The 22,191-nt window shown below is 37.2% G+C and overlaps 1 pseudogene; it reads left to right on the plus strand.

Annotated features, from left to right (window-relative positions):
• The first annotated feature begins 1,605 nt into the window (after positions 1–1,605).
• LOC149151670 (putative glycosyltransferase At5g03795) lies at positions 1,606–3,882 on the plus strand (annotated as a pseudogene).
• Positions 3,883–22,191: the final 18,309 nt, after the last annotated feature.

Here is a 22,191-nt window from a genome sequence, read left to right on the forward strand (position 1 = left end):
GATAGTTTTGTATTTATTTATGGTAAATATAATCATAAGAATCATAATCTAGTGGGTTTTGATCCACTTATATATGTACTAAGGGTGTGTCATTATGTAGTAAAGATGTGATGACATGTCACATATTCAACTGCTACTTCTAAGTGTTACTTTGACAATCTCAAAACTTAAATACCATTATGGAAATTGGACATTCATCACTAATGAAAAATTCATATTTCTTCTAGGCAGATCAAACCTTTTTAAATCAACTTAAAGAACATGCATGTGATGCAGGTGGGCTTTGATCCATTTATTTGAACATGGATCATGAGATTATTTAATATAATGGTATAATCAAACTTTTAAGATGATTAATAACTCAAATTTTTTTTTCATAAAAATAAAAATTTCATTAAAAAACAAAAAGACCCATAAAATCTAATCATTCTTTTTAATCTTCATTTTTTTCCTTTTTACATAGTAGAAAACCTTATTATAATTTCCCTTTAGGTTTTGCCTCTTTGACCTATTTCCTTAAATTTAAGGAAGACAAACTCTTAATTAAATAAAAGTAGTTTTAAAGCATACAATATATGGCTTATTTTAATGCCTGCTTATTTTTTTTCCAAATATATTAATTAAAGAAAAAAGCTTATTAAAATATCTAAAAAATTTAAAATTAAATTATATGGTATAATAATAAATAAAAAATAGGGAAGAAATGTCTTCTTATATAGTATTATTTTTTATTTTGAAAATTTTAATATATTTTATTACTAATATAAATAATAATAATAATAATAATAATTTAATTTAAGTTTGGAAGGTTAGCTTAGTTTATCAAGTCATTGTCATTTAGCTACCTCAGTTATTGAAATGTCATGGGTTTAATTCTTTCTCACTTTCAAAGTTAATCTCTATAAACAAATTAACAAAAAGTAATCCTTTCAAATAAATCTACCTCATACAAACATTCCATAAACTTAGAGATCACTGATCATTGAACCATTACCCATATAAATAATAATAATAATTTACACTCATTTAATTTAATTTAATATTTAGCAATGATTTAGTTTTTTTAAGTTTCACTTAAATTATTTAAATTCTAAAGATATACATCTAAATTATTTAAAAAACCAAATTTCGCCCTCCAACAAAATTTGGTTTTGGACCAACCAAAACTTAAAAATATAAAACAAATCTAAATAATGTGATATGAGTGCGTGCGCCATATAACATGTATACAATATATTTTGGCTTATGAGTGAACAAAGTCAATATTTGGATGTGTTAATTAACTAACTTGATTTTGTTGTTGAGGTTACTGTTCGTTGGCCTTAGCATCTCGACTCCCGAGAAATTGTACCGGTGCTCATACCCAATTTATAATCGTTTTACATACTTTTAATATTTATATTTTCTTCAAATTGGCCATACGAAATGTCGATACACATAATGTTCCTGGAAGAGGAAATAATTAAGCATGAAGAGCGGAAGGGAAGGGCAAGAATTTAGGCGCCGTATAGGGGCATCCTTATCTCGATTGCCGATTCCCCCAGTATTCGGCAATCGAGATAAGCTCCGGGGTGGGGGTGAGATATGCTCTGATTGCTGCCCGTTATGGAAGGACTGTGCGACCTGAAGCGGGGCCTAGCGCTCGCTCTTGTTTTAATCCTCGCTAGTCTTTTGCTCCTCGATTCCTATCATGTCAATATGTTCCTATCATATATTTCGCCCGAAACCCACACAAAAATGAATTATGGATTTCCGTCGCCTGGTTCCTCTGGATCACTACATGCCGGGCTGCATCATCGTGAATCCCAGTTCCCAGCACTGTTACCCTCGGTCGAATCACTTGGCGGAATTCCTTATAACAGCAGCTATGTCCATAAGGTGATTCAACCTAATGTCGGTGAATCTTTTTTTTTCATTGTTATATGGGTTAATAGTATTCTTAGTAAATTTTTAGAGGTTCATAATATCAAAATCAAAATTTAGCCACAACCAATTTTTCTAACCTTTTAATTTATAATATAGAATGGTAGAATGGTTCATGTTTCATTTAATGGCCTGTAAGAAATGGGAATATAATTGAACCTAATCTTGACGTATGGTGTACTGGAAGCAGAAAAAGGCGAGGCGTAGTATTCCGAAAGTGGAAATCGGCCTGAAACACGCCCGGGCAGCCATAAGGAAAGCGATTTTACACAGTGAGCAGAAACAGGAGTTGGGGGATCCCTTTGTTCCAACCGGCGACATCTACCGAAACGCCCGTGCCTTTCATCGGTAAATTTCCTATTACAACTGTATATTAACTCTGATTGACTTATATGAATACGTACGTAGATTTCGGTGTCTGAGAGTAAGGGTTATTTGATTTGTATTTTTGTGTGTATTTTGTTATCAGGAGCTACAGAGAAATGGAAAAACGTTTCAAGATCTTCATGTACCGAGAGGGGGAACCACCTCTGGTACACAACGGACCGTGTATGAATCTCTATACGACGGAAGGCAGATTCATTCACGAGCTTGAACTGGGGAATCGGTTCGTGACATCGAATCCGGAGGATGCTCATCTTTATTTTCTTCCCTTTAGCATAACCATGTTGAGAGTTTACTTTTACAAGCCCAAGGTATATGATATCACGCCCTTAAAACGGTTCGTGGGAGATTACATTAACGTTGTTGCCCACAAATACCCGTTCTGGAATCGAAGTCTGGGAGCTGATCATTTCATGCTCTCATGCCATGACTGGGTAATGTATTCCACCCTCTACCCTTGAATACCCTTATTTTATAAGTGAAACATGTTTACATTTTTAGAAACGGTTGAGAACAGAATCACTTTTAACCATAGTTTTACCGGTAACCAGGTAGTAATTAATTACATTTTTAAGTTTCTGGTAGCAGAGTTATCGTTGATATTGTAATGGAATTGGGCAATCACATAGAAAGCTATGCTTAAGTTCCGATTCAAATCACCTAAAACGCTATGCTTGTTAAAGTTATTGTTGATTCTGTGATCGAATTAGGGCAATCGCATAGAAACATATGTTTGTTACGTGATGTTATTCACAACGTAGTTGTCCATTGCATTAAATGTTTTTCTTTTGTTTTCGGCGTGCGCAGGGGCCTTATGCATCTGAGGCAAATCCATTCTTATACAATAATTCAATTCGTGTTTTATGTAATGCCAACACTTCAGAAGGATTCAATCCCACAAAAGATGTAACGCTTCCGGAGGTGAGTTTGGGACGAGGTGGGATGACCGGCTTGCTTGGTGGTCCATCTGCTCTAAAGAGGCCTTTGCTTGCATTCTTTGCTGGTGGAAACCATGGACCTGTGAGACCCATATTATTTAAGCATTGGAAAAACGGGACTGATGATGATATACAAGTCCACAGCTATCTTCCCAAGGGTTTGTCATATCTTGATTTTATGAACAAGAGCAGATATTGCCTGTGCCCTAGTGGATACGAAGTGGCCAGCCCACGAATCGCAGAGGCAATTTACAGAGAATGTGTGCCTGTCATCATTTCAAAAGATTATGCTCTTCCCTTCAGCGATGTGCTGAATTGGACAAGTTTCTCTGTTCAGGTTCCCCTCTCCGAAATACCAAATCTTAAGACCATACTGCAATCCATACCAGTTGATAGGTATGTTGAGATGCAAAGTAAACTGAAGCATGTTCAGAGGCATTTTACTATAAACCAGCCTCCAAAACCTTATGACTTTTTCCACACGGTTCTTCATTCCATATGGCTCAGGAGGTTAAACATTCAGATTAGCTCATAAAATGATCCCCTACCCTCTACACATTGCCCCATAAAATATCTCTACACAATCTCTCCATGTGGAAATCCAAGTGAATTTCATTTATTTTCCCCTACATGTTAACAGTGTAGCTATCACTCAGCAACTTCCATTTCCTCTAATACAGTTCTTTGTAAAACCTGTAACCTCTGTGTCAACCTTTACATATCCTGTGATGTTCGTATCTCTTCTTAGCCTTCCAATCGCGCACCTTTTCCACCAACATTTGTTACATCCTCTATCATCGTCACCAAAGCCATGTAATAAACTTAAATTAAATTATGTGTATTTAGCATTGCATTCTAACTTCTCTTTCTCTGTTTTCAATTGAAGAAATATCTCAGTTTTTTCTCAAGAGAAGAAATAATGTCTAAACAGTTGTAAAGCATATATAGTTTTGTTTTAGATTAAACCATAACACTTGTAATAATCAAATCTTTTCGCTTAACCATTAAATCACATCCTCCATACTTTACATTCTAACTTCTCTACCCTTACCACTAACTTATTAGCCATTGACGTAACTTTTAGCCCACTCTTTGGGCTATTCTTGAAGAACTCCTTTGTTCATTTGTGTACACTTTTCTATCACATATTTTGCTTGTGCTGAAACAATTTCTCGTTATATTCCATGCCAAGAATATCTCCTGTAGCTTTGAAAACATCTAGCTCCAATCCCTGATGTTTTGTCTCGTGCTGCCCATGAAATTGCCCCGTTTCTCTTTAACTTGGAACTCGTGATATTAATTCTATGAGATCTTTTAGATTATTTCGAATTCTAAACATCTTTTTACTCCATCAAACTAGTTTATTGTTTATTCTTCAAGCTTTTGCCCAAAAAAATCTTCATTCTCTTGATTCTCCATTTGCCATATAGTTATTCAGTATTTTGCTGGTGGTCCTGTGATATCCTCACTATTCTTTAAATTTTAGATTATTCTTTTTCTAGTTTTTCATTTCATTGACAGTTAGTTGATTAATTTTTCTGTTTTTAATTATTATTTTTTTTTTCTAGTTTTTCACTTCATTGATGGTTAGTTTATTAATTTTTCTTATTTTTTTCCATAAGGAAGTTTGATTTTCCATTTACTATATTGTTACTGATTTTTTTGTTTTCCAATTTTCAATTATTTATTTAGGTATTTTTGTAATTAATTATGTATTTATATTTTTTATAATGTTTTTTATTCATTACCAATCTTCATTTTTTCTTAACTTTTTTTTACATCATATAACTTCTTATCATATCCTTTGAGAGATTATATCTAGTAGTTCTCTCTTGTGGAACTTATAACCTACATATGATACCAAATGATTAAGTTGGTAGTGTAACATGTCTAATCCATCAACCTTCTGAGTTTGTACACAATGATATACAATAATATGGTTAGGACAAAGATATATTAACAATGTAAATTGATATCATACAGTTATACAATATGCATAACCAAATTCCATGTTCCAAGATTAAAGGTATACTCATTCAAATTAATCGCAATATACATTTACATAATACAATATGCACTATATCATGTTATTCTAATCTAAAATTAGATTATATGCCCTATATCATGTTATTCTAATATAGTATTAGATGATTTTTTCTAAACTCTAATATACCAATACATATCACTAGCTATATATTAGATAATTGATCCTAATTTAGAACATCCTATTTTTCTCAAGCTAATTGTTTAACTCCCTACAGACACTTTGCTTTCTTCCATATCACTTTACCTTACCGAAAGCATATCCAAATTGCACTTGATTTTTTTCCTTCATTCTATCACCTTCCATTTTACCATGCCAATCTATCTTCTTATCATAGACTCTAATTGCACTTTCGCTAACATCATTCTTTTTAGCACATTGTCATGCAAATGGTATAGTTTCTATAACTACACCTAAACTAAATGTTGCATCATGCTCATACCTAACTTTTGCATATGATTCATTGCATCAAGAACCAAAAAGACAAGTAATAAATGTGATTTGATATGAGAATATTCAATATGGTAACTTATGATTACCATCAAAAGTTAGATTCTTGGATTTCCATTTCTAGAGATTGGATTAAAGTTATCCCTACAACAATTCCATGATGTGGAGGAGATATCATTCTCAAAAATTTTGCCTAAGTATATGACTATCTACCCATGACTCACCCTACTGCAACCTCTATTAAGTCAAGTGCATTATTTATAGGGGTCAATCATTCAATACCCAAATTTATGGTCACTAGCAAAAGCTCATAAAGTTTTCAAGAAAGTAATTAGACATCTTAAGGTTTTGTCCACTAAAGTGAACTCCAAAGAAATAAATAACAATTCACTTACAAATGGTGGTTAAAAACCTTTTTATTTTCTAGAATTTGAATTCTTAGAATTATACCCTCCATCATAGTTGTGTTTTTCAAATAAACAAGAAAAATTGCAAACATCATATAAATAGAGTGATATGAAACCACCTTATAATACATTTGTTTGTGTATATTATGTTTGGAAATAAACCATTAATAGATACCAATGCAAACATATTGATAAATAGAAAGCATGCCATACTTATAAAATTTTCTTCAAATCATAATCAAATTAATATACTAAGAGTAACTCCCTAGTTAGCCATATCACACACTTTGTCAAGTTTAATGTTGAGCTACAAGTAATATCTATTGATCCCTTAAAACACTTCCAAATGGTTATTATCATGCCCTTATCATCCTCTTTAAAATTAAAATGGTTTGCTTCACTTTCACAATTCTTCTTGCAACCCTTTAAAATCTTAAGGCCACAATCTTAGATATTAATTCTTTGAAAGAGCCATTCAAAAGCATCATTGACATATAATTGTTAATGCTATTTGAGAACATTTTTTAATTTATTTTTTATGAACCCTTAGTTAAGAAATTTATAGAGCCTCTATTTTGTTCTTGGGCCAACCTTGAGAGATGACCACAAACTATTCTTACATGATCTTGAATAATTCATATTGAAACGTGTTCAAAATAGGATACTTTCCATTTTTATCTCATATAATGTAGAGGGTAGAGGGGATCTCCTAAAAAAATATCTCTAGTCGATACTTAATTATCAAAGACATTACTTTTTGTAGAAAAAACTTGTTTGTAATCCTCTTTAGATTCACATGCCCATGTGGAGAGGGAATAAGTGGGAAAATATTTTGAAAAGACAACCAACCATATTCCTAGCATTATATATACTTTCTTCCTAACTTCATGTAGTTTTCAAAGGCTCATCATATTTTTAGAGGTACATTTCCTTTTCAAATATCAAAATTAAAACTTAGGCAATTAATCTCTCTTCTTAACTTAATAAAAGCTTTCCAAAATTCTATATCCTCACCCTTTATAATTTTTCAAATATAATCTAAGTGTCCCAATTCAATAAACCTTTCTTAAAGTTGAAAGTTGAAAATATCATCTTCCATTATTTTTATAATTATTCTTCAAATATAATCTGTGTGTCCCGATTCAGCAAACCTTTCCTAAATTTGAAAGTTGAAAATATCATCTTCCATTATTTTTACAAAATGGTTGTTAAAAACCTTTTTATTTTCTAGAATTTGAATGCTTGGAATTATACCCTCCATCATAGTGGTGTTTTTCAAATAACTAAGACTAGCCTAGATTCATCTTAAATCCGGATCTATCAAGCACCGAGAGGGATCAAATCCCTTGAGGTGCAAACCTATTTTTTGAGTGCAAAACTTGAGGAAAGGTTTGCACCTCAAGAGATTTGATCCCTCTCATCACTTGATAGATTCGGAGTTAATATGGATCTAGGATGGTTTCAGTCCTGTGCAGCCAAAGAGAATCTAACGAACAAATGATTGATTTTATCAATATTATGTAAAATCATCTAATATTAAATATAATCATTTTAAATATGCTAAATATGTGTCAAATTAATCTAGTCATTTTAATTTTAAATTTTCTTAGTTACCTTAGTTTGTTGAGATGATAAATATTGTGAATAACTTTAATGATGAAATAAAAATTTTGAATGTAAAGTGACAATGTAATAGTGTTGAATGATAGAAAATGTGAATAACAAGAATATAGTAAATTACAAATAGTCTTTCATTGTGATTAATCTCAAACTATTTTATTGTATTATTATTATTGTCACCCTTGTTACTTTTGTCGTCTTTTCATATCAATTATATGAAAAGGAAAGGTTAAATCATAAACCATTTAAATCTTTAGCTCAAGATATTTTAGTAAACATCATACCTTGTCTCTCTTTCTCTCCAATATTAATAGTTTAAATTACTATAACACAAAAATCAATGTAAAATGTGCTCACACTGAAATCAATGCACAATATTAATCCAATCACTTTAAAATTAATGTGTCATCATACATCCAATTACATTAAATCAGAAATCAACATATACACTGAAATCAATGCATCTAATGCAGGTAAGCAAATAGGTTTATAAACCAACATCTACACTGAAATCAATGCATCTAGTGGAAGCAATCAAATAGGATTACAAATAACCATCTACATTGAAATCAATGCATATTTTGCAAGCAATAAAATAGGATTAGAAATAATCTATATTGAAATCAATGCATCTAGTGCAAGCAACTAAATATTATTAGAAATCAACATCTACATTGAAATCAATGCATCTAGCATAAGCAGTCAAATAGGATTAGAAATCACCATCTACACTAAAATCAATGCATTTAGTGAAAGCAATCAAATAGGATTAGAAATCATCTAATGAAATCAAGCATCTAGAAATCATGCAAAATCAATGCATCTAGTGCAAACGATCAAATATGAATGGAAATCAACATCTACACTAAAATCAATGCATCTAATGCAATAAATATTCTTCCCTCTCTCCCCCCTCCATTTATATATATATCTCCCTCCCTCTCTCCATATTTGTATCTCTATCTCAACCCCAAAACATATATGCTCTCTCATTCCACATCTATCAATCTCTCTGTCCCTCCCTCTCTCTCTCCATCTCTCTCTTCCTCCCTCTCTTCACTTTCCATCTATATCTTTATCTCCTTTTGTTTCTCTATATCACCCCAAAAAATAAACTATCTTTCTCCAATCTATATATCTATTCCTCCTTCCTCCTCTCCCTCCCTCTCTCTCTCTCTTCCCCTTCTCTCCCTCTCCCTCGCTTCTATCTCTCTTCCCTCTTGTTATCCTCTCTCCCTCTCTCTCCATCTTTCTTATCACTCCCTCTCTCTCTCCACCTTTCTCTCTCTATTTATTTATTCTTACCTCCCTCTCTCCCCATCCAACTCCATCTCCCTTTCCCTCCCTCTCTCCACTTTCTCACATCATTTCTCTCTCTCTCTCTCTCTCTCTCTCTCTCTCTCTCTCTTTTCACCATCCAATTTTTTAACTGTGTCCTTCCCTATCTCCTCTCTCCTTCTCTCCCCCATTCTATCCATCTCTCCTTCTTTGTCTCTTTATCTCACCCCCAAATATACACACTCTCTCTCTATCTCTCCCTTTTCACTTCCTGCTCTCTCGTACTTCCTCTCTCCCTTTCTCTCCTACCTCTGTCTCTCTTCCCCCATAACTCTCTCTCTTTTCTCTCCAATCCTCTCTCTTCCCCCATCATTCTCCTCCTCTCTCTCAAGTCTCTCTCTCTCTCTCTCTCTTCCCTCCAATCCTCTCTCTTCCCCCATCACTCTCTCTCTCTCTCTCCAAATATGTTACTATACCCTCCTCTCCTTCTCTCCCCCCTTCTCTCTATCTCTCTTTATTTGTCTCTTTATCTTACCCTAAACATACTCTCTCTCTCTCTCTCAATCTCTCCCTTGTCACTCCCTCTCTCTCCACTTCTCACTCTTTATGTATTTCTTCTTCCCTCCCTTTCTTCTCCTCTCTTGCAATTCCTCTCTGTTATCCTTCCTCTCCTACCTTCCTCTCTCTTCCCCCATCTCTCTCTCTCTCTCTCTCCACCCTTCAATCCTCTCACTATCTCCCTCCCTCTCTCATTCCCTCTCTCCTCCTCCATCTTTGTGTCTCCCTCTCCCTCCCTTACCCTTCTCTATATATCTCACTCATCTCCCTCTCTCTCTCTCTTCATTTCTCCTCTCTCCTATCCTTAAGTTTATCTTGATCTCTCCCTCATCAATCCCCCTATCTCTCCACCTCTATCACTCCATGTATTTTTCTTCCCTCCCATATGTATCTAGAGTTAATATATATCATGATATATTTATATATGAATTATAATATAACAAATTTAATATTGTATTAATCCAAAGTTATTAAATTTAATAATATTAACATTATAATATATTAATATGAATATTATATTTAATAATAATAATATTATTAATCTTTTAATATTAATATTAGGGTTAATGATGTTTTTTTTGTATGATATTAATAATAATTTGGCTCATGGTATTTGGCCCATAGGGGTCACCTAAATAAAACCTATTTTTTGAGTGTTAGTAAGTATAAAGAGGTTTACGGAGTAAATATAAAAAGAGGTTTTATTTATTTACCATTCCTCTAGTTTATTTATATTTATATTTATTTATCATATCTCTTTTATTTACCATGGTATTTGGCCCATAGGCTTCACCTAAATAAAACATATTTGTTGAGTTTTCGTAAATATAAAGAGGTTTATGGAATAAATATAGAAATGACGTTTATTTACAGTGCCTTTAGTTTATTTATATTTTTATTTATTTATCATACCGCTGGAGTAAATGTAAAAAAAGTTTTATTTATTTACCATACCTCTAGTTATTTATATTTCTATTTATATACCATACATCTTTTATAGTGTTCGTAAATCTTTTTATATTTTAAATTTATAATTTGTTTATACATACTAATAATTAGATTGGTTTTTAAATAGATTAAAAATGTAAAATGTTAAAAATTACATTTACATTTACATGTTTACATTTTTATGTTAGATCTACCCCACACTGGGTTGTTTACATTTACGTTTATGTTTACATTTACATTTATGTTTATGTTTTTATATGAGATCTACCCCTTACTCATTTACATTTACGTTTTTATATCATACCTACCGCCATACTGGGTTGTAGAATGTCTCATTCAACCATTATATAAATAGAGGAGTGATATGAAACCACCTTATAATACATTTTTTTATGTATATTAGTGTTGTAGCGGCTACAACCAGCCTCCAAAATTTTTCCTTAGCTTTGTTTTGGAGCCTCCCTACAAACCGTCCTTAGAAGCACGTCCTGCACTGTCAAGTACATATGCTTTAGCTGAGTTTAAGTGGCTTACCAACCTGTGTTGCTCAACTTGTTTGCCTCCCACCCGTAGGCTGACCCTCCGAGACTTAGCCATTTTCTAGTTGTGATGCTCACCTAGGAAATTATGCAATTATGGAGGGGAACCAACCTTCCCTTTAGAAATTGCACAATCCATTTGGGCTCCATGTTGGGCTCCATAAATGTGCAATTCATCCAGGAAACCTTCCCTCTCAAAACTATGTAATGTAGCCCAACACTGGGCTTCATCTCAAAAATTACGTAATTCTAACTGACAACCAGGGCTTCAATCCAGAAATTGTGGCATGAGGGACAACCAGACTTGCTGAGCCCAGAAACTGTGCAATTGTTATTTCGAGGCTTGCAGACTATTGCATGTGCTCCCAGGTTGATTAGTCCCCTATAGGACTAACCAATCTTGATTTAGATGCACGGGCCACTTTTAATAAAAAAGAAAAAAAAAAAAAAAAAAAAAAGAATCCCTAGATTTTAGGGATCCATTTTTAGCAGCTACAAGTTCCATGCAAAAGCTGTTTTAGAAACCACCCGCCAAGTGTCGCTTTTTCCTAGACCTGTGCATGCATTTTACGAGCCTTGATCTTATCATAACTTATTTATTCGATGCTGTAGAGCTCATTCCTCACATTGATCTTGAATGTATGACATCCCACATCGCATCTAGGAGCATTCGACACGTTCAACACAACCTTTTCTGGGTAAGTCTGTTTTTCATGTCTTTTGCTGCTTTTATGTCGCTTTTTGTATTTCGGCTTGTGTGAGTGATTTTTGCTTGGTTTCGCTGAGCACTTGCTGTCGTTTTAATGCATGTTAGCTTGTAGAATCATTATTTTATTTTTTCATTGCATCTCACTGCTGTCGCATGCATGACACTATTTTTGCACTGACGGTCACCGTTGTGGTGACTCGCTTCACACACATGCTTGTTTTCCCGTTTTTTGAATCTTGCACTCATTTATTGTGTGCATGATCATTCATTCTTGTTTGCACTCAGCTTCTCCTTACATTCAAACCTTTTCATATTTTCAATCACTCATCAGTGGGTCTCGGCTGCCTTGGCCCGGAGCTTGCCTTGCCCGGCTGGAAATGCACATTTCTGAGAGTGAAGGCTCTGCCTTCCTCCCATAAATTGTGAAAATTTTTCCCAACACTAGCCTCAAGGCTTACTCTTTGCAATTCTAAGAGGTAGTTCCTTGCTGGCCCTAGAAATTACACAAATGCAGTTTGTTGGTTTGCAGTCCTTGTTGACTGAAATTGGGCATTTCGTAGTTTTAGCTCTCAAAAGGCTAGGCTGGACTGTGAATTGCAAAACTTCAGCATTTATTTAGCCTCCTCATAGCCTGGACTATGCCTTGCGCATTTTTGGTAGTCAGTCTCATGGACTACTGGTGAAAATTGCAATCTTCCCAGTGAGTCGCCTGGGTATGTTGCAAGTCAGTCCTCAAAGTTGTTTTGGTTTCAAACTAACAGTTTGTTTTCCATGAGTGTTTCTATGTCTCCACGTATCACAGGTGTTTTTCCATCTCTAAATAGTACAAGTATAATGGCCTCCAATAGAGCAGGTTCAAAGGACACCATTGAGAGTGCAACTGGAGATGTAGTCGAGCAAGTGTCTATGATCTTGCCTATCTATGAAGACACGAAGTTGATCGTAGACAAGGATATCAAGATGAACTGGGAGGACACCAATAATACATTCTCCGGCACATTTTAGGAAGATATGGAAGACCGTAGGGTCTATGTCAACATTCACAAGTTTGGCTTGTATCGGATTACATCCAGGTATCCCATGTTTCCATGTGCGGACATGATGCACTAGATTGTCTTGCATACTGATCCAGATACAATGGTGTTGATGTTATAGACATTTTTGTGCCTTTCAGCTACAAGCATGAAATGTCCATAAACCAAGGGCTCATAAGTCCCTAAAAGTGTTTTTCTAACCCCTAAAGGAACAAGGTCAACAAATTACAGCTTCTCCCAAAAGTTCTCCACTAGAAACTGCGCAGAATAAGTCAAAACAGGATCATTTCAGCTGCTCCACTAGCTAGCTGCGTTGCATAGCACCTGAATACACTGGCTAGGTGCGTTGCAATGCACCTAAATGCACTACCAGGGTGCGTTTAGCGGGAAATGACAAATGGAAGTGTCATTCTACGAGGTGGAGAGACAATGGAAGCTTCTAGAATCTTCTCCTATGACACTTGCCTCACTGAATTCGACCAAGGATGAGTAAGAGGCCTTCAGTCTCCAAGTGGAAGCAAGAACTGACAAAGAGAAGCCACTAATCAAATCATAAGCTGACTCATCCTCCTTGCATACATCTATATATGGATCCCTCATCCCAGAGATCCAGAGGTTGGAATTTTGTACATTGCAAGGAATTGCTGTTGGTTTTGAGATAGATATCAGAGTATTGGGTGATTTATGCTTTGTTGGAGGTGAAGAAGGGGCTTCTTTGCTGGGAGGTTGATGCTGGGTCAGGAATCATCGGTTGTAACTCCTCCTGGATCTTCTTGTATGACAATAAAAACTATTTGAGTTTCTCCTACATGCTTGTGTATCATTGATGCTTGTTACATTTGTATGTTTAGCTTAAATCTGATCCTAAGCTGTTTATGAATATAGATCCATGTCTTTGTATAGTTTTCTTCTTCTGTGATCTTACAGGAACTTGGTGAAGCTGGGCAAGTGAGGGAGCAGGTAGCTGGAAGCTGTCAAAGAAGAGAGGGATTGGATCAAAGGATTAGCGCAAGACACAGGTCGGTTCTTTCTATCCCCCTCTATCTTTAATTCATAAAGGAAATACAAAAGTAGTTTTCTCTGTTTGTTTCTAAGGCAGCTGTCACACCTTAGTGGGATAGAGCAGTTCTAAATAGACACTTTTCCGGTAACAAAATGGCGACTTCGCTGGGGAAGATTGTCTAATTAGTTTGTTTGTGTTTCTCTTGTTGTTTGTTTCATAAACTTATAAGTAGCCATCGAACTGCATTTTCCATAACAAATGCAAAGTAGACATCTGCTACTTCAATCCATTCACTGGATCTGTTTATGATTTGAACAGCTGATTCACAAATGATCTGATTGCCCTTGTGATAGCTCTTAGACCCTCCTTAGATCTACCCCCTGATTGTCCATTACTGATTGCTTTTACTCGGCCAAAAACCAAAGACTAAACTGCAAACCATGACCCAGAACCCGGATAGAATTCTCGTTTCTGCCCCAGCGCAGGTACTGTGAAGAGATCCTGCATTTCAACGCAGTTCCCAAAAGGGCAACCTGCGCTGCAATCCAGTTTCTCTGTGTTACAGGTGCGCTGATGAGACTAGCCCTCTGCAGCTGAGGTTCTTGTGCTTCATTCTTTCTAGTTTTGTCTCTGATTTTTGCAGCCTGTGATCAGTGTATGTGTCTATTTAAAAACCCCTTTTCTTTGCTGTAATTCTGCCTCCTTTGTACAAAAGAACTGTAGATGTTTTTGTGTGTTTGTTGCGTCATTTACAGTTTTCCATTGCAAAAGTAGAATAGTTGTATTGTCGTCCTTTGATTTAGATCTGTCGCAAGTGTTGATTTTGATCATAGGAGAAAGTTTATTTGCTGTTGATGGTCGATTATGCTTTTACTATTGCCTCTGGTTTGAATTTGTGACTTTCTAGTGTCAAAACAAGTATTCATTTCAAAATCGTAGAGTGTCGTAATCATCTCTACCTTTTGATTTCGAAAAGAAGCTTGTTTGTGTTTGTCGCTTGAAAGCAAATTCAAATTTGTACAGCAACTTTCTTTTTAGCATCAATACTAAGGAAGTGAAAAAACAAATACATGCATGTGCATTTGCATATAGACAGTCTGTTTGGATTGATTTAGGAAAGTGCATTTACAGTGTGCTCTTTACTCTTTGTGAAAAGATTGTGTCTTTCTTTTCCCCTAGCAGCTAGGATTTTCATTGCCGAAAAGAGATAAAAGTTTGTTTATCATCTTTAGATTGCATTTTAGGAATTACATCTACATCTCGTGGTGAACCCAAAAGGCAAACTTCATAAGAAAGATCAACTTAAAATAAATTCAATGAATCTAACAACGCTTTGGAACTTAACGCACAACATTTAGAGGTCTAGGCTAGAGATGTATTCCGGCGTCATAAAGCCTGGTAACTGTTGTCCTCACTGATGGTTGGGTGATTCCTCCACTTTGAGACAATAAGTGCCAGTACGGACTTGTGCTCCCACGTACCGTCGAGTATATTTTGGGAGACCCCTATAGGCTTAAATCCTTTATCCTTAGGAAGCCGTGTCTGTCGCCCTATCGATCGCAATGCACTGAACACAACATTTGGGAAGATTGACTGCCATACCGTAAAAAGTGTTCTGCAGTTTTGTGATTGGTTTGGTACTCCCTCTACCTAGATCTCCAGAGCAGTCCCTTTCGTTCCTTTTTAGACTCCTTAACGGAAAAGGTCCATCTGAGCACTTGTCACTTCAGGCTCATTAAAAATCGAAGGGGACTAGAGTCATCTTTTGTTTTTTCTCGACTCTTAAAAACTGAAAAAACAAGTTGTGTCAAAGCGTCTAAAATTTATTTTAATCGGAATAACATCACTGTTCTCTTGTTGGTCTTATAAGTTAGTCTCGCTTCATCGCAAGTTCTTGTAGAATCACTAGGAAATCTTTTGGATAGACTAGATATGTCTGAACAGCCATCGACATCCAGGACTATGTTGTCTGACACAACAACAGCTGAGTCTCTTGCTGCTACTCCAACGATGTTCACCGGTATACCATCTGTCCCGGCAAGTTATCAACAACAAGCCGGAGTCCAATCAGGGACTGGTTCGACGACATGGTTAGTTCCTATTTCTTCATCCGGATTATCATCTGGTATTTCTTATGTTGAAACTCAACAAATTGATCCAATGTGTCTTCAAAGGCCAATCCCTTTAAGTACTGGATTGCCACCATATGGAGGGTAGTATGCCTTTTCATTGTTCCCTCCTAGAGAACAACCATATGGGAGTTTACAACAAAGTTCAAGTCAAACTGGAATTACATCCAGCGGTTGGGTACCAATACTGCCTCAACAACCAAGGGTTGTATATTCAATGCAACCAATCCACCCTGTGTCGGATATTCCCACTATACCTGCTATGGTGACTGCATCGCAAGTACAAGCGCTACCTGTTGTATGTCAACCCCAAGTTTCTCAGGTTGCAATACAACAGCCTCTTGTCTCGACAACTCAATCACAACCTCAGGTTAGTGCCTCCTTATCTGGAGCGACTCAGGCTCAAACAAGTACTATGACTCCTAATCTTGGTCAATCATCCAGTATTGGACAACAGCAAATGGTCCAACAACCGCAATTCCAACAATCATATCAAGGACCTGAGCAACAAGTCTTTGTAAGTAATGGGCAACTGCATTTCCAAATTGGTTATCAACAACCATATTATAATGGTTATGCCTATCAACCTTGTCAAAGTTTCCAACATCAAATACATTATGTTGGTATACAAAGACCCACTGCTCAGGCGATTCCATCTTATCGTGGGTATGCTTCGCCTAACCTGAATCAACAGTTGCCCTTTGTAGCAACTCTAGAATTACCAAATCTAAACCGGCTGACGAATGATCCAATTGCTTATACCCCTTGGTGGCCAGCGATTCCGCATAAACTTCCGTCAAATATTCCTAAATTTAATGGAAATCCGGGTGAAGACCCGTCGAATCATGTGATGACATTTCATCTGTGGTGTTCATCAAACACCCTAAACGATGATTTGATTAGGCTTCGCCTCTTTCAGAGGACGTTAACGGGTCCGGCGGCAAAATGGTACATTGAATTGCCTAGAGCTTCGTTCGACAACTTCAGTACCTTAGCCACAACCTTTTTAACCCATTTTCATTTACCAATAAGATACGAAATGGGAACAGAACTTCTTACCAACTTCAAACAGACAACGGCCACTCACATATCTGATCATATACATGAGTGGCGACATCGTCGTAGGATGGTAAAAACGTACGTCCCCGATCAGCTCTTCGCTGAATGGTTTATCAAGTCATTACTGCCTTCCATCATGGAAGATGTGGCAAAGGGGGGGGTCGTAACAGAAGAGCAAGTTATCGCTTGTGCGCAATATTTGGACTTGATTTACACTCAGTCCGGCATGCTCTACGATAAAATACCTGAAGCTCCTAGACCGGAATTCTCAGTTCCTCCTCCTCTTAAATCAAACAATGACTCTCATGCCGGCAATGGCGTGATTGGTGCAACAGACACGAAATCGACAAAGGCTACATCTAAAAAGGCATGTAAGATTTCTAGGCAAAATGCAAATGAAGAACTTCTTGCCTCGGAAGTAAATGCCGTGTCGACCGACAAGGGCAAACAACTAAAGAAACCAGGGGGCAAGAAGAAAAAGAAAGGGAGGAAAAAGAAGCAGGATGAGTCATCTCCTGGAAAACCTTCTGCAAACCCTTATGGGCAAAGGAAACCCCCTGTGGGGTGTCATATATGCAATGAGGATCATTGGACGAGAGATTGTCCACATATAGCTGAAGTTAAGAAACTCTTTAAGAGTTCAAAAACCTGAGTGGTATTGACTGATCCGTTTCCAAACCCGGGAACCAAACTGGTAGCTAATCAAAATGCTTCCTGATCCCAAGTGCTTATGTTGTCTATCTCAAAGCAGCAAAATGATGCTTTGACAAGGAATAAAGATTACGGGAATCCACAGCCGTCGAATAACAAGGCTAATGAACAACCTAGTAGTTCGACAACAACTTTGAACGAAGTTGTGCCACCCATCATTCCTGAACAAATGATAAAGTCGCCAAAGGGAGTAGTACACAAATTGACATTTAATCCTCGTGCAAAAATAGCACAGAATTATAACATAATAGAGGACCTGTCCCAATCGTCGTCCGCTATGTCGACACTTGAGGTACCGCAAAATTGCCTCACCCAAGAGCAAGCTTTATTATCAGCAATAGGTGGGATTGACCCAATGGATTCCAATCTTGTGGCCTTTGATCATAAAGGATATGACTCTCAGTTACTAACTCAACTAGCTTTCCTTATTCAAGTGAAAGCCCTCAACAAAATTGTTCATCGAACAATTATTGATGAGGGGGCATCCACATGTATTATGTCGATGAGTTGCTGGAAAAATTTAGGCTCACCACCCTTGTCGTGATCGTCAACAATGTTAAAAGCATTTGATGGATGATCATACACTCCATACAGGATTTTAAGTAACTTACAAGTTGAGTTGGGGGGTAAAACAGTAGAAATTGATGTTGAAGTAATCGACGGAAACCTTGATTACAACATCCTACTAGGAAGGCCCTAGATATATGCCATGGCCGCAGTTGTGTCAACCTACTTCAGGAAGATTGCATTTCCCTTCCAAGGAGGAATTACAATCGTCGACCAACAAACATTTCTCCCCAATAGTTCACAAGTTACGGGAAGCATTCCAATGATCCATGGAAGCAATCATTCGCTCCAAAATATCGGAGTAGGTCTCTTAAAAGACCCTGCCTTAATGGGTACTTTTTCCCTACCGCCTCCGAGTAATCTGGTGGAAGTGGCCACAGTGGAATATGAAATCTTCTATATCTAATGGATTTGGATTCTGAGGATGGTTCTTATCTGTGTCAACCTCATTAAAAAATGAAACAAATCCCCTTTCCAAATCTCAAAGGTAAACCTTCATTCCAACCACCGAGTTGAATGCAATGAAGCTTGGGGGGCATGCACCTCGATTTGCGTTATAATGCTGGGGGCATGCAAACTTATCACGAGCAGTGTTACTGTAGGGTTCAAGCTCGTAAAAAAATAAACCCGCCATGAGCAGTGTTACCGTAGGGTTCAAGCTCATTAAAAAATAAACCCGCCTCGAGCAGTGTTTATCACGAGGTTCAAGCTCGTTAAAAAATAAAACCCAGACCGAGCAAATGTTTCCACCCGCGTTTAAGCTCGTTAAAAAATGAACTATTCCCTAGTAAATGACCACCGTGAATGTAGCACTTCAGCCATTAAAGCCTTGGTCGTGTTTGCACCGTCACCTCCACTTTTTCATTGGCCGATCATTCACCTCCATTTGATTGTTTACCCATTTTGAGGAACAGTTGCGAAGAGTGATTTCACTAGCCATCCTTGTAACACTGCCGTGATTGGAAAATTCCAAACCTTACCTGGAATCAGCTGCTACCCATTTTATCACTCGTTCCTCAAAAGACGGGTCTCCTTTAAGCTCTTTTCAACTGACTCGTAAAATATGAAAAGATTGCCAAGTCCTTGGCCTTCCAGCTCGTTAAAGGGACAGGAAGTGCTATCCCTCATCTAAATTTTAATCTTTCTGGACCTGAGGGATTATTGCACAAAAAGATCAAGCGCTTGTTTTGTTCGGCTCTTTAAAACTATCGAAAATTCATCCCTTCTATATTGTTTTATACTTTTTCGGACTTAAGGGATTAGATGACGAAAAAGGAATTTTGGAGTTACCTTTATGCACCTTTTCAGACTCTCTAAAAATGAAAAGGACCGAGTTATCTTTTCGTTAAACTCGTTAAAAAGGTTAATAGCGACAAACTTGTCTTTAGACGAGAACGAGTTTCACTATCGCTAAGCTCGTTAAAACATAGCGATGGGTTTGCCCGAAGGGCAAATTATAGAACAAGCATATGTTATCCTCCTCAAGCTTGGCAAAAATAAAGAGGTACTGGTCAGCAATGACTGGGGAAAAATTGGGAAGAAAACTCAAAGAATCTTTATTGGTAGCAAGTCACTCTTGAAAATGACACTTCCGCTCCGTGCCCGAGTCGGGTTGGGTTGTTTCATTCACCTGTCACATCGCCATGGTCTCGCCATACCATCCACATTTGGGGTTAATGTTACCAATCCATCACATAAGTGTCACCGACATGTTCAAGAGAAGTCATCCAGAGAAGTCACCTGTGTCCCACCCACTACCATACATTATACTCCATTCTTTCATGACCGCCACCCTGAACCATATATCATCAGATCGTTTTCACCTCCTTCAAAATCATTTGCTCTGTTCCGTGTCATTGATGTGGGATTCATTAAGACCCTCCTATGACGGATCACTTCTTGTCGACATCAGCTCATTATCCAAGAACTTGGTCGAGGAACACCCCATTCAGTACTTTGAAGTTTGCATGCCTCAATGGCAAGTTTCTCACTTCCGGCGACAGGTTTACATCAATGACCTTCGACCGAAAGATTTTGCGTGGTGTTCGACGCCAAGTCCTTTATTCACACCACGTGAATTGTACTGCAGTACCTTGAGGGTCATTATCATTATCGGTGATTCCTATCGCACTTGTTAATAGTTTACATCATTGACTGGTAATCAAGCGATGTCTTTCCATGTTCGACTTCAAAATGTTTTTCACATGGATCGACTTGTACTTCGAGTGAAGATCGGACGAGATTGAAGACCCCGGATCTAGTTTCATCCATCCGGGCTACGATATATATTCAGGAAAATAATGACATTGAAATGTACAGCATTGCAGCACAGATAATCATCCTACCAAAAGGATGATGGCTCTATCAGAATCATCAGTCTACCATCAGACGATTGTCTGTCCTATGTACATGAAAATGAATTTATAAAGCTGAGCATGGGAATGCCCGCCTCAGCTAGATCATGAAAACAGTATGAAGATAATCTATTGTATTGTATCTTATTACAGGTCTCCTCCCAGCATTGAAAGAACTTCGGATCCTCCTAATAAAGCATTTCACCCGATAAACGGCCTCATACTTTAGGGGGCAACTGTTATAGACATTTTTGTGCCTTGCAGCTCCAAGCATGAAATGTCCATAAACCAAGGGCTCCTAAGTCCCTAAAAGTGTTGTTCTAACCCCTAAAGGAACAAGGTCAACAAATTACAGCTTCTCCCAGAAGTTCTCCACCAGAAACTGCTCAGAATAAGTCAAAACAGGATCATTTCTGCTACTCCACTAGCTAGCTGCGTTGGATAGCACCTGAATACACTGGCTAGGTGCGTTGCAATGCACCTAAATGCACTACCAGGGTGTGTTGAGCGGGAAATGACAAATGGTTGTGTCATTCTGCGAGGTGGAGAGACAATGCAAGCTTCTAGAATCTTCTCCTATGACACTTGCCTCATTGAATTCGACCAAGGATGAGTAAGAGGCCTTCAGTCTCCAAGTGGAAGCAAAAACTGACAGAGAGAAGCCACTAATCAAATCATAAGCTGACTCATCCTCCTTGCATACATCTATATATGGATCCCTCATCCTAGAGATCTGGAGGCTGGAATTTTGTACATTGTAAGGAATTGCTGTTGGTTTTGAGATAGATATCAGAGTATTGGGTGATTTATGCTTTGTTGGAGGTGAAGAAGGGGCTTCTTTGCTGGGAGGTTGATGCTGGGTCAGGAATCATCGGTTGTAACTCCTCCTGGATCTTCTTGTATATCAATAAAAACTATTTGATTTTCTCCTACATGCTTGTGTATCATTGATGCTTGTTACATTTGTATGTTTAGCTTAAATCTGATCCTAAGCTGTTTATGAATATAGATCCATGTCTTTGTATAGTTTTCTTCCTCTGTGATCTTACAGGAACTTGGTGAAGCTGGGAAAGTAAGGGAGCAGGTAGCTGGAAGCTGTCAAAGAAGAGAGGGATTGGATCAAAGGATTAGCGCAAGACACAGGTCGGTTATTTCTATCCCCCTCTATCTTTAATTCATAAAGGAAATACAAAAGTAGTTTTCTCTGTTTGTTTCTAAGGCAGCTGTCACACCTTAGTGGGATAGAGCAGTTCTAAATAGACACTTTTCCCGGTAACAGTTGAGAAATGTCAGTGGAACAAAAAATGCGACCTTCAGGGTAAGGAATTTTAGGAGATGTATCACTTACCACAACTGGTGATCACGATGGACAAACCCTTCAATAGACTCAGCAACAATGCAAACGCAAGAGATATCTTGAAGAGATGGGTGAAAGAGCCAGCCAAGTTTAGGACAACACCCAGCTAGGTTTATAAGATGAAGATACCGCGAAAGTAATATCAACTCTTGATCACCTTTGCATGCCACTTATATAGC

The sequence above is a fragment of the Pinus tabuliformis genome, chromosome 9 (assembly GCF_031772625.1).
Source record: "Pinus tabuliformis cultivar Carrire ecotype Pingquan chromosome 9, CPIR1, whole genome shotgun sequence".
In the NCBI taxonomy this organism is placed as follows: Eukaryota; Viridiplantae; Streptophyta; class Pinopsida; order Pinales; family Pinaceae; genus Pinus; species Pinus tabuliformis.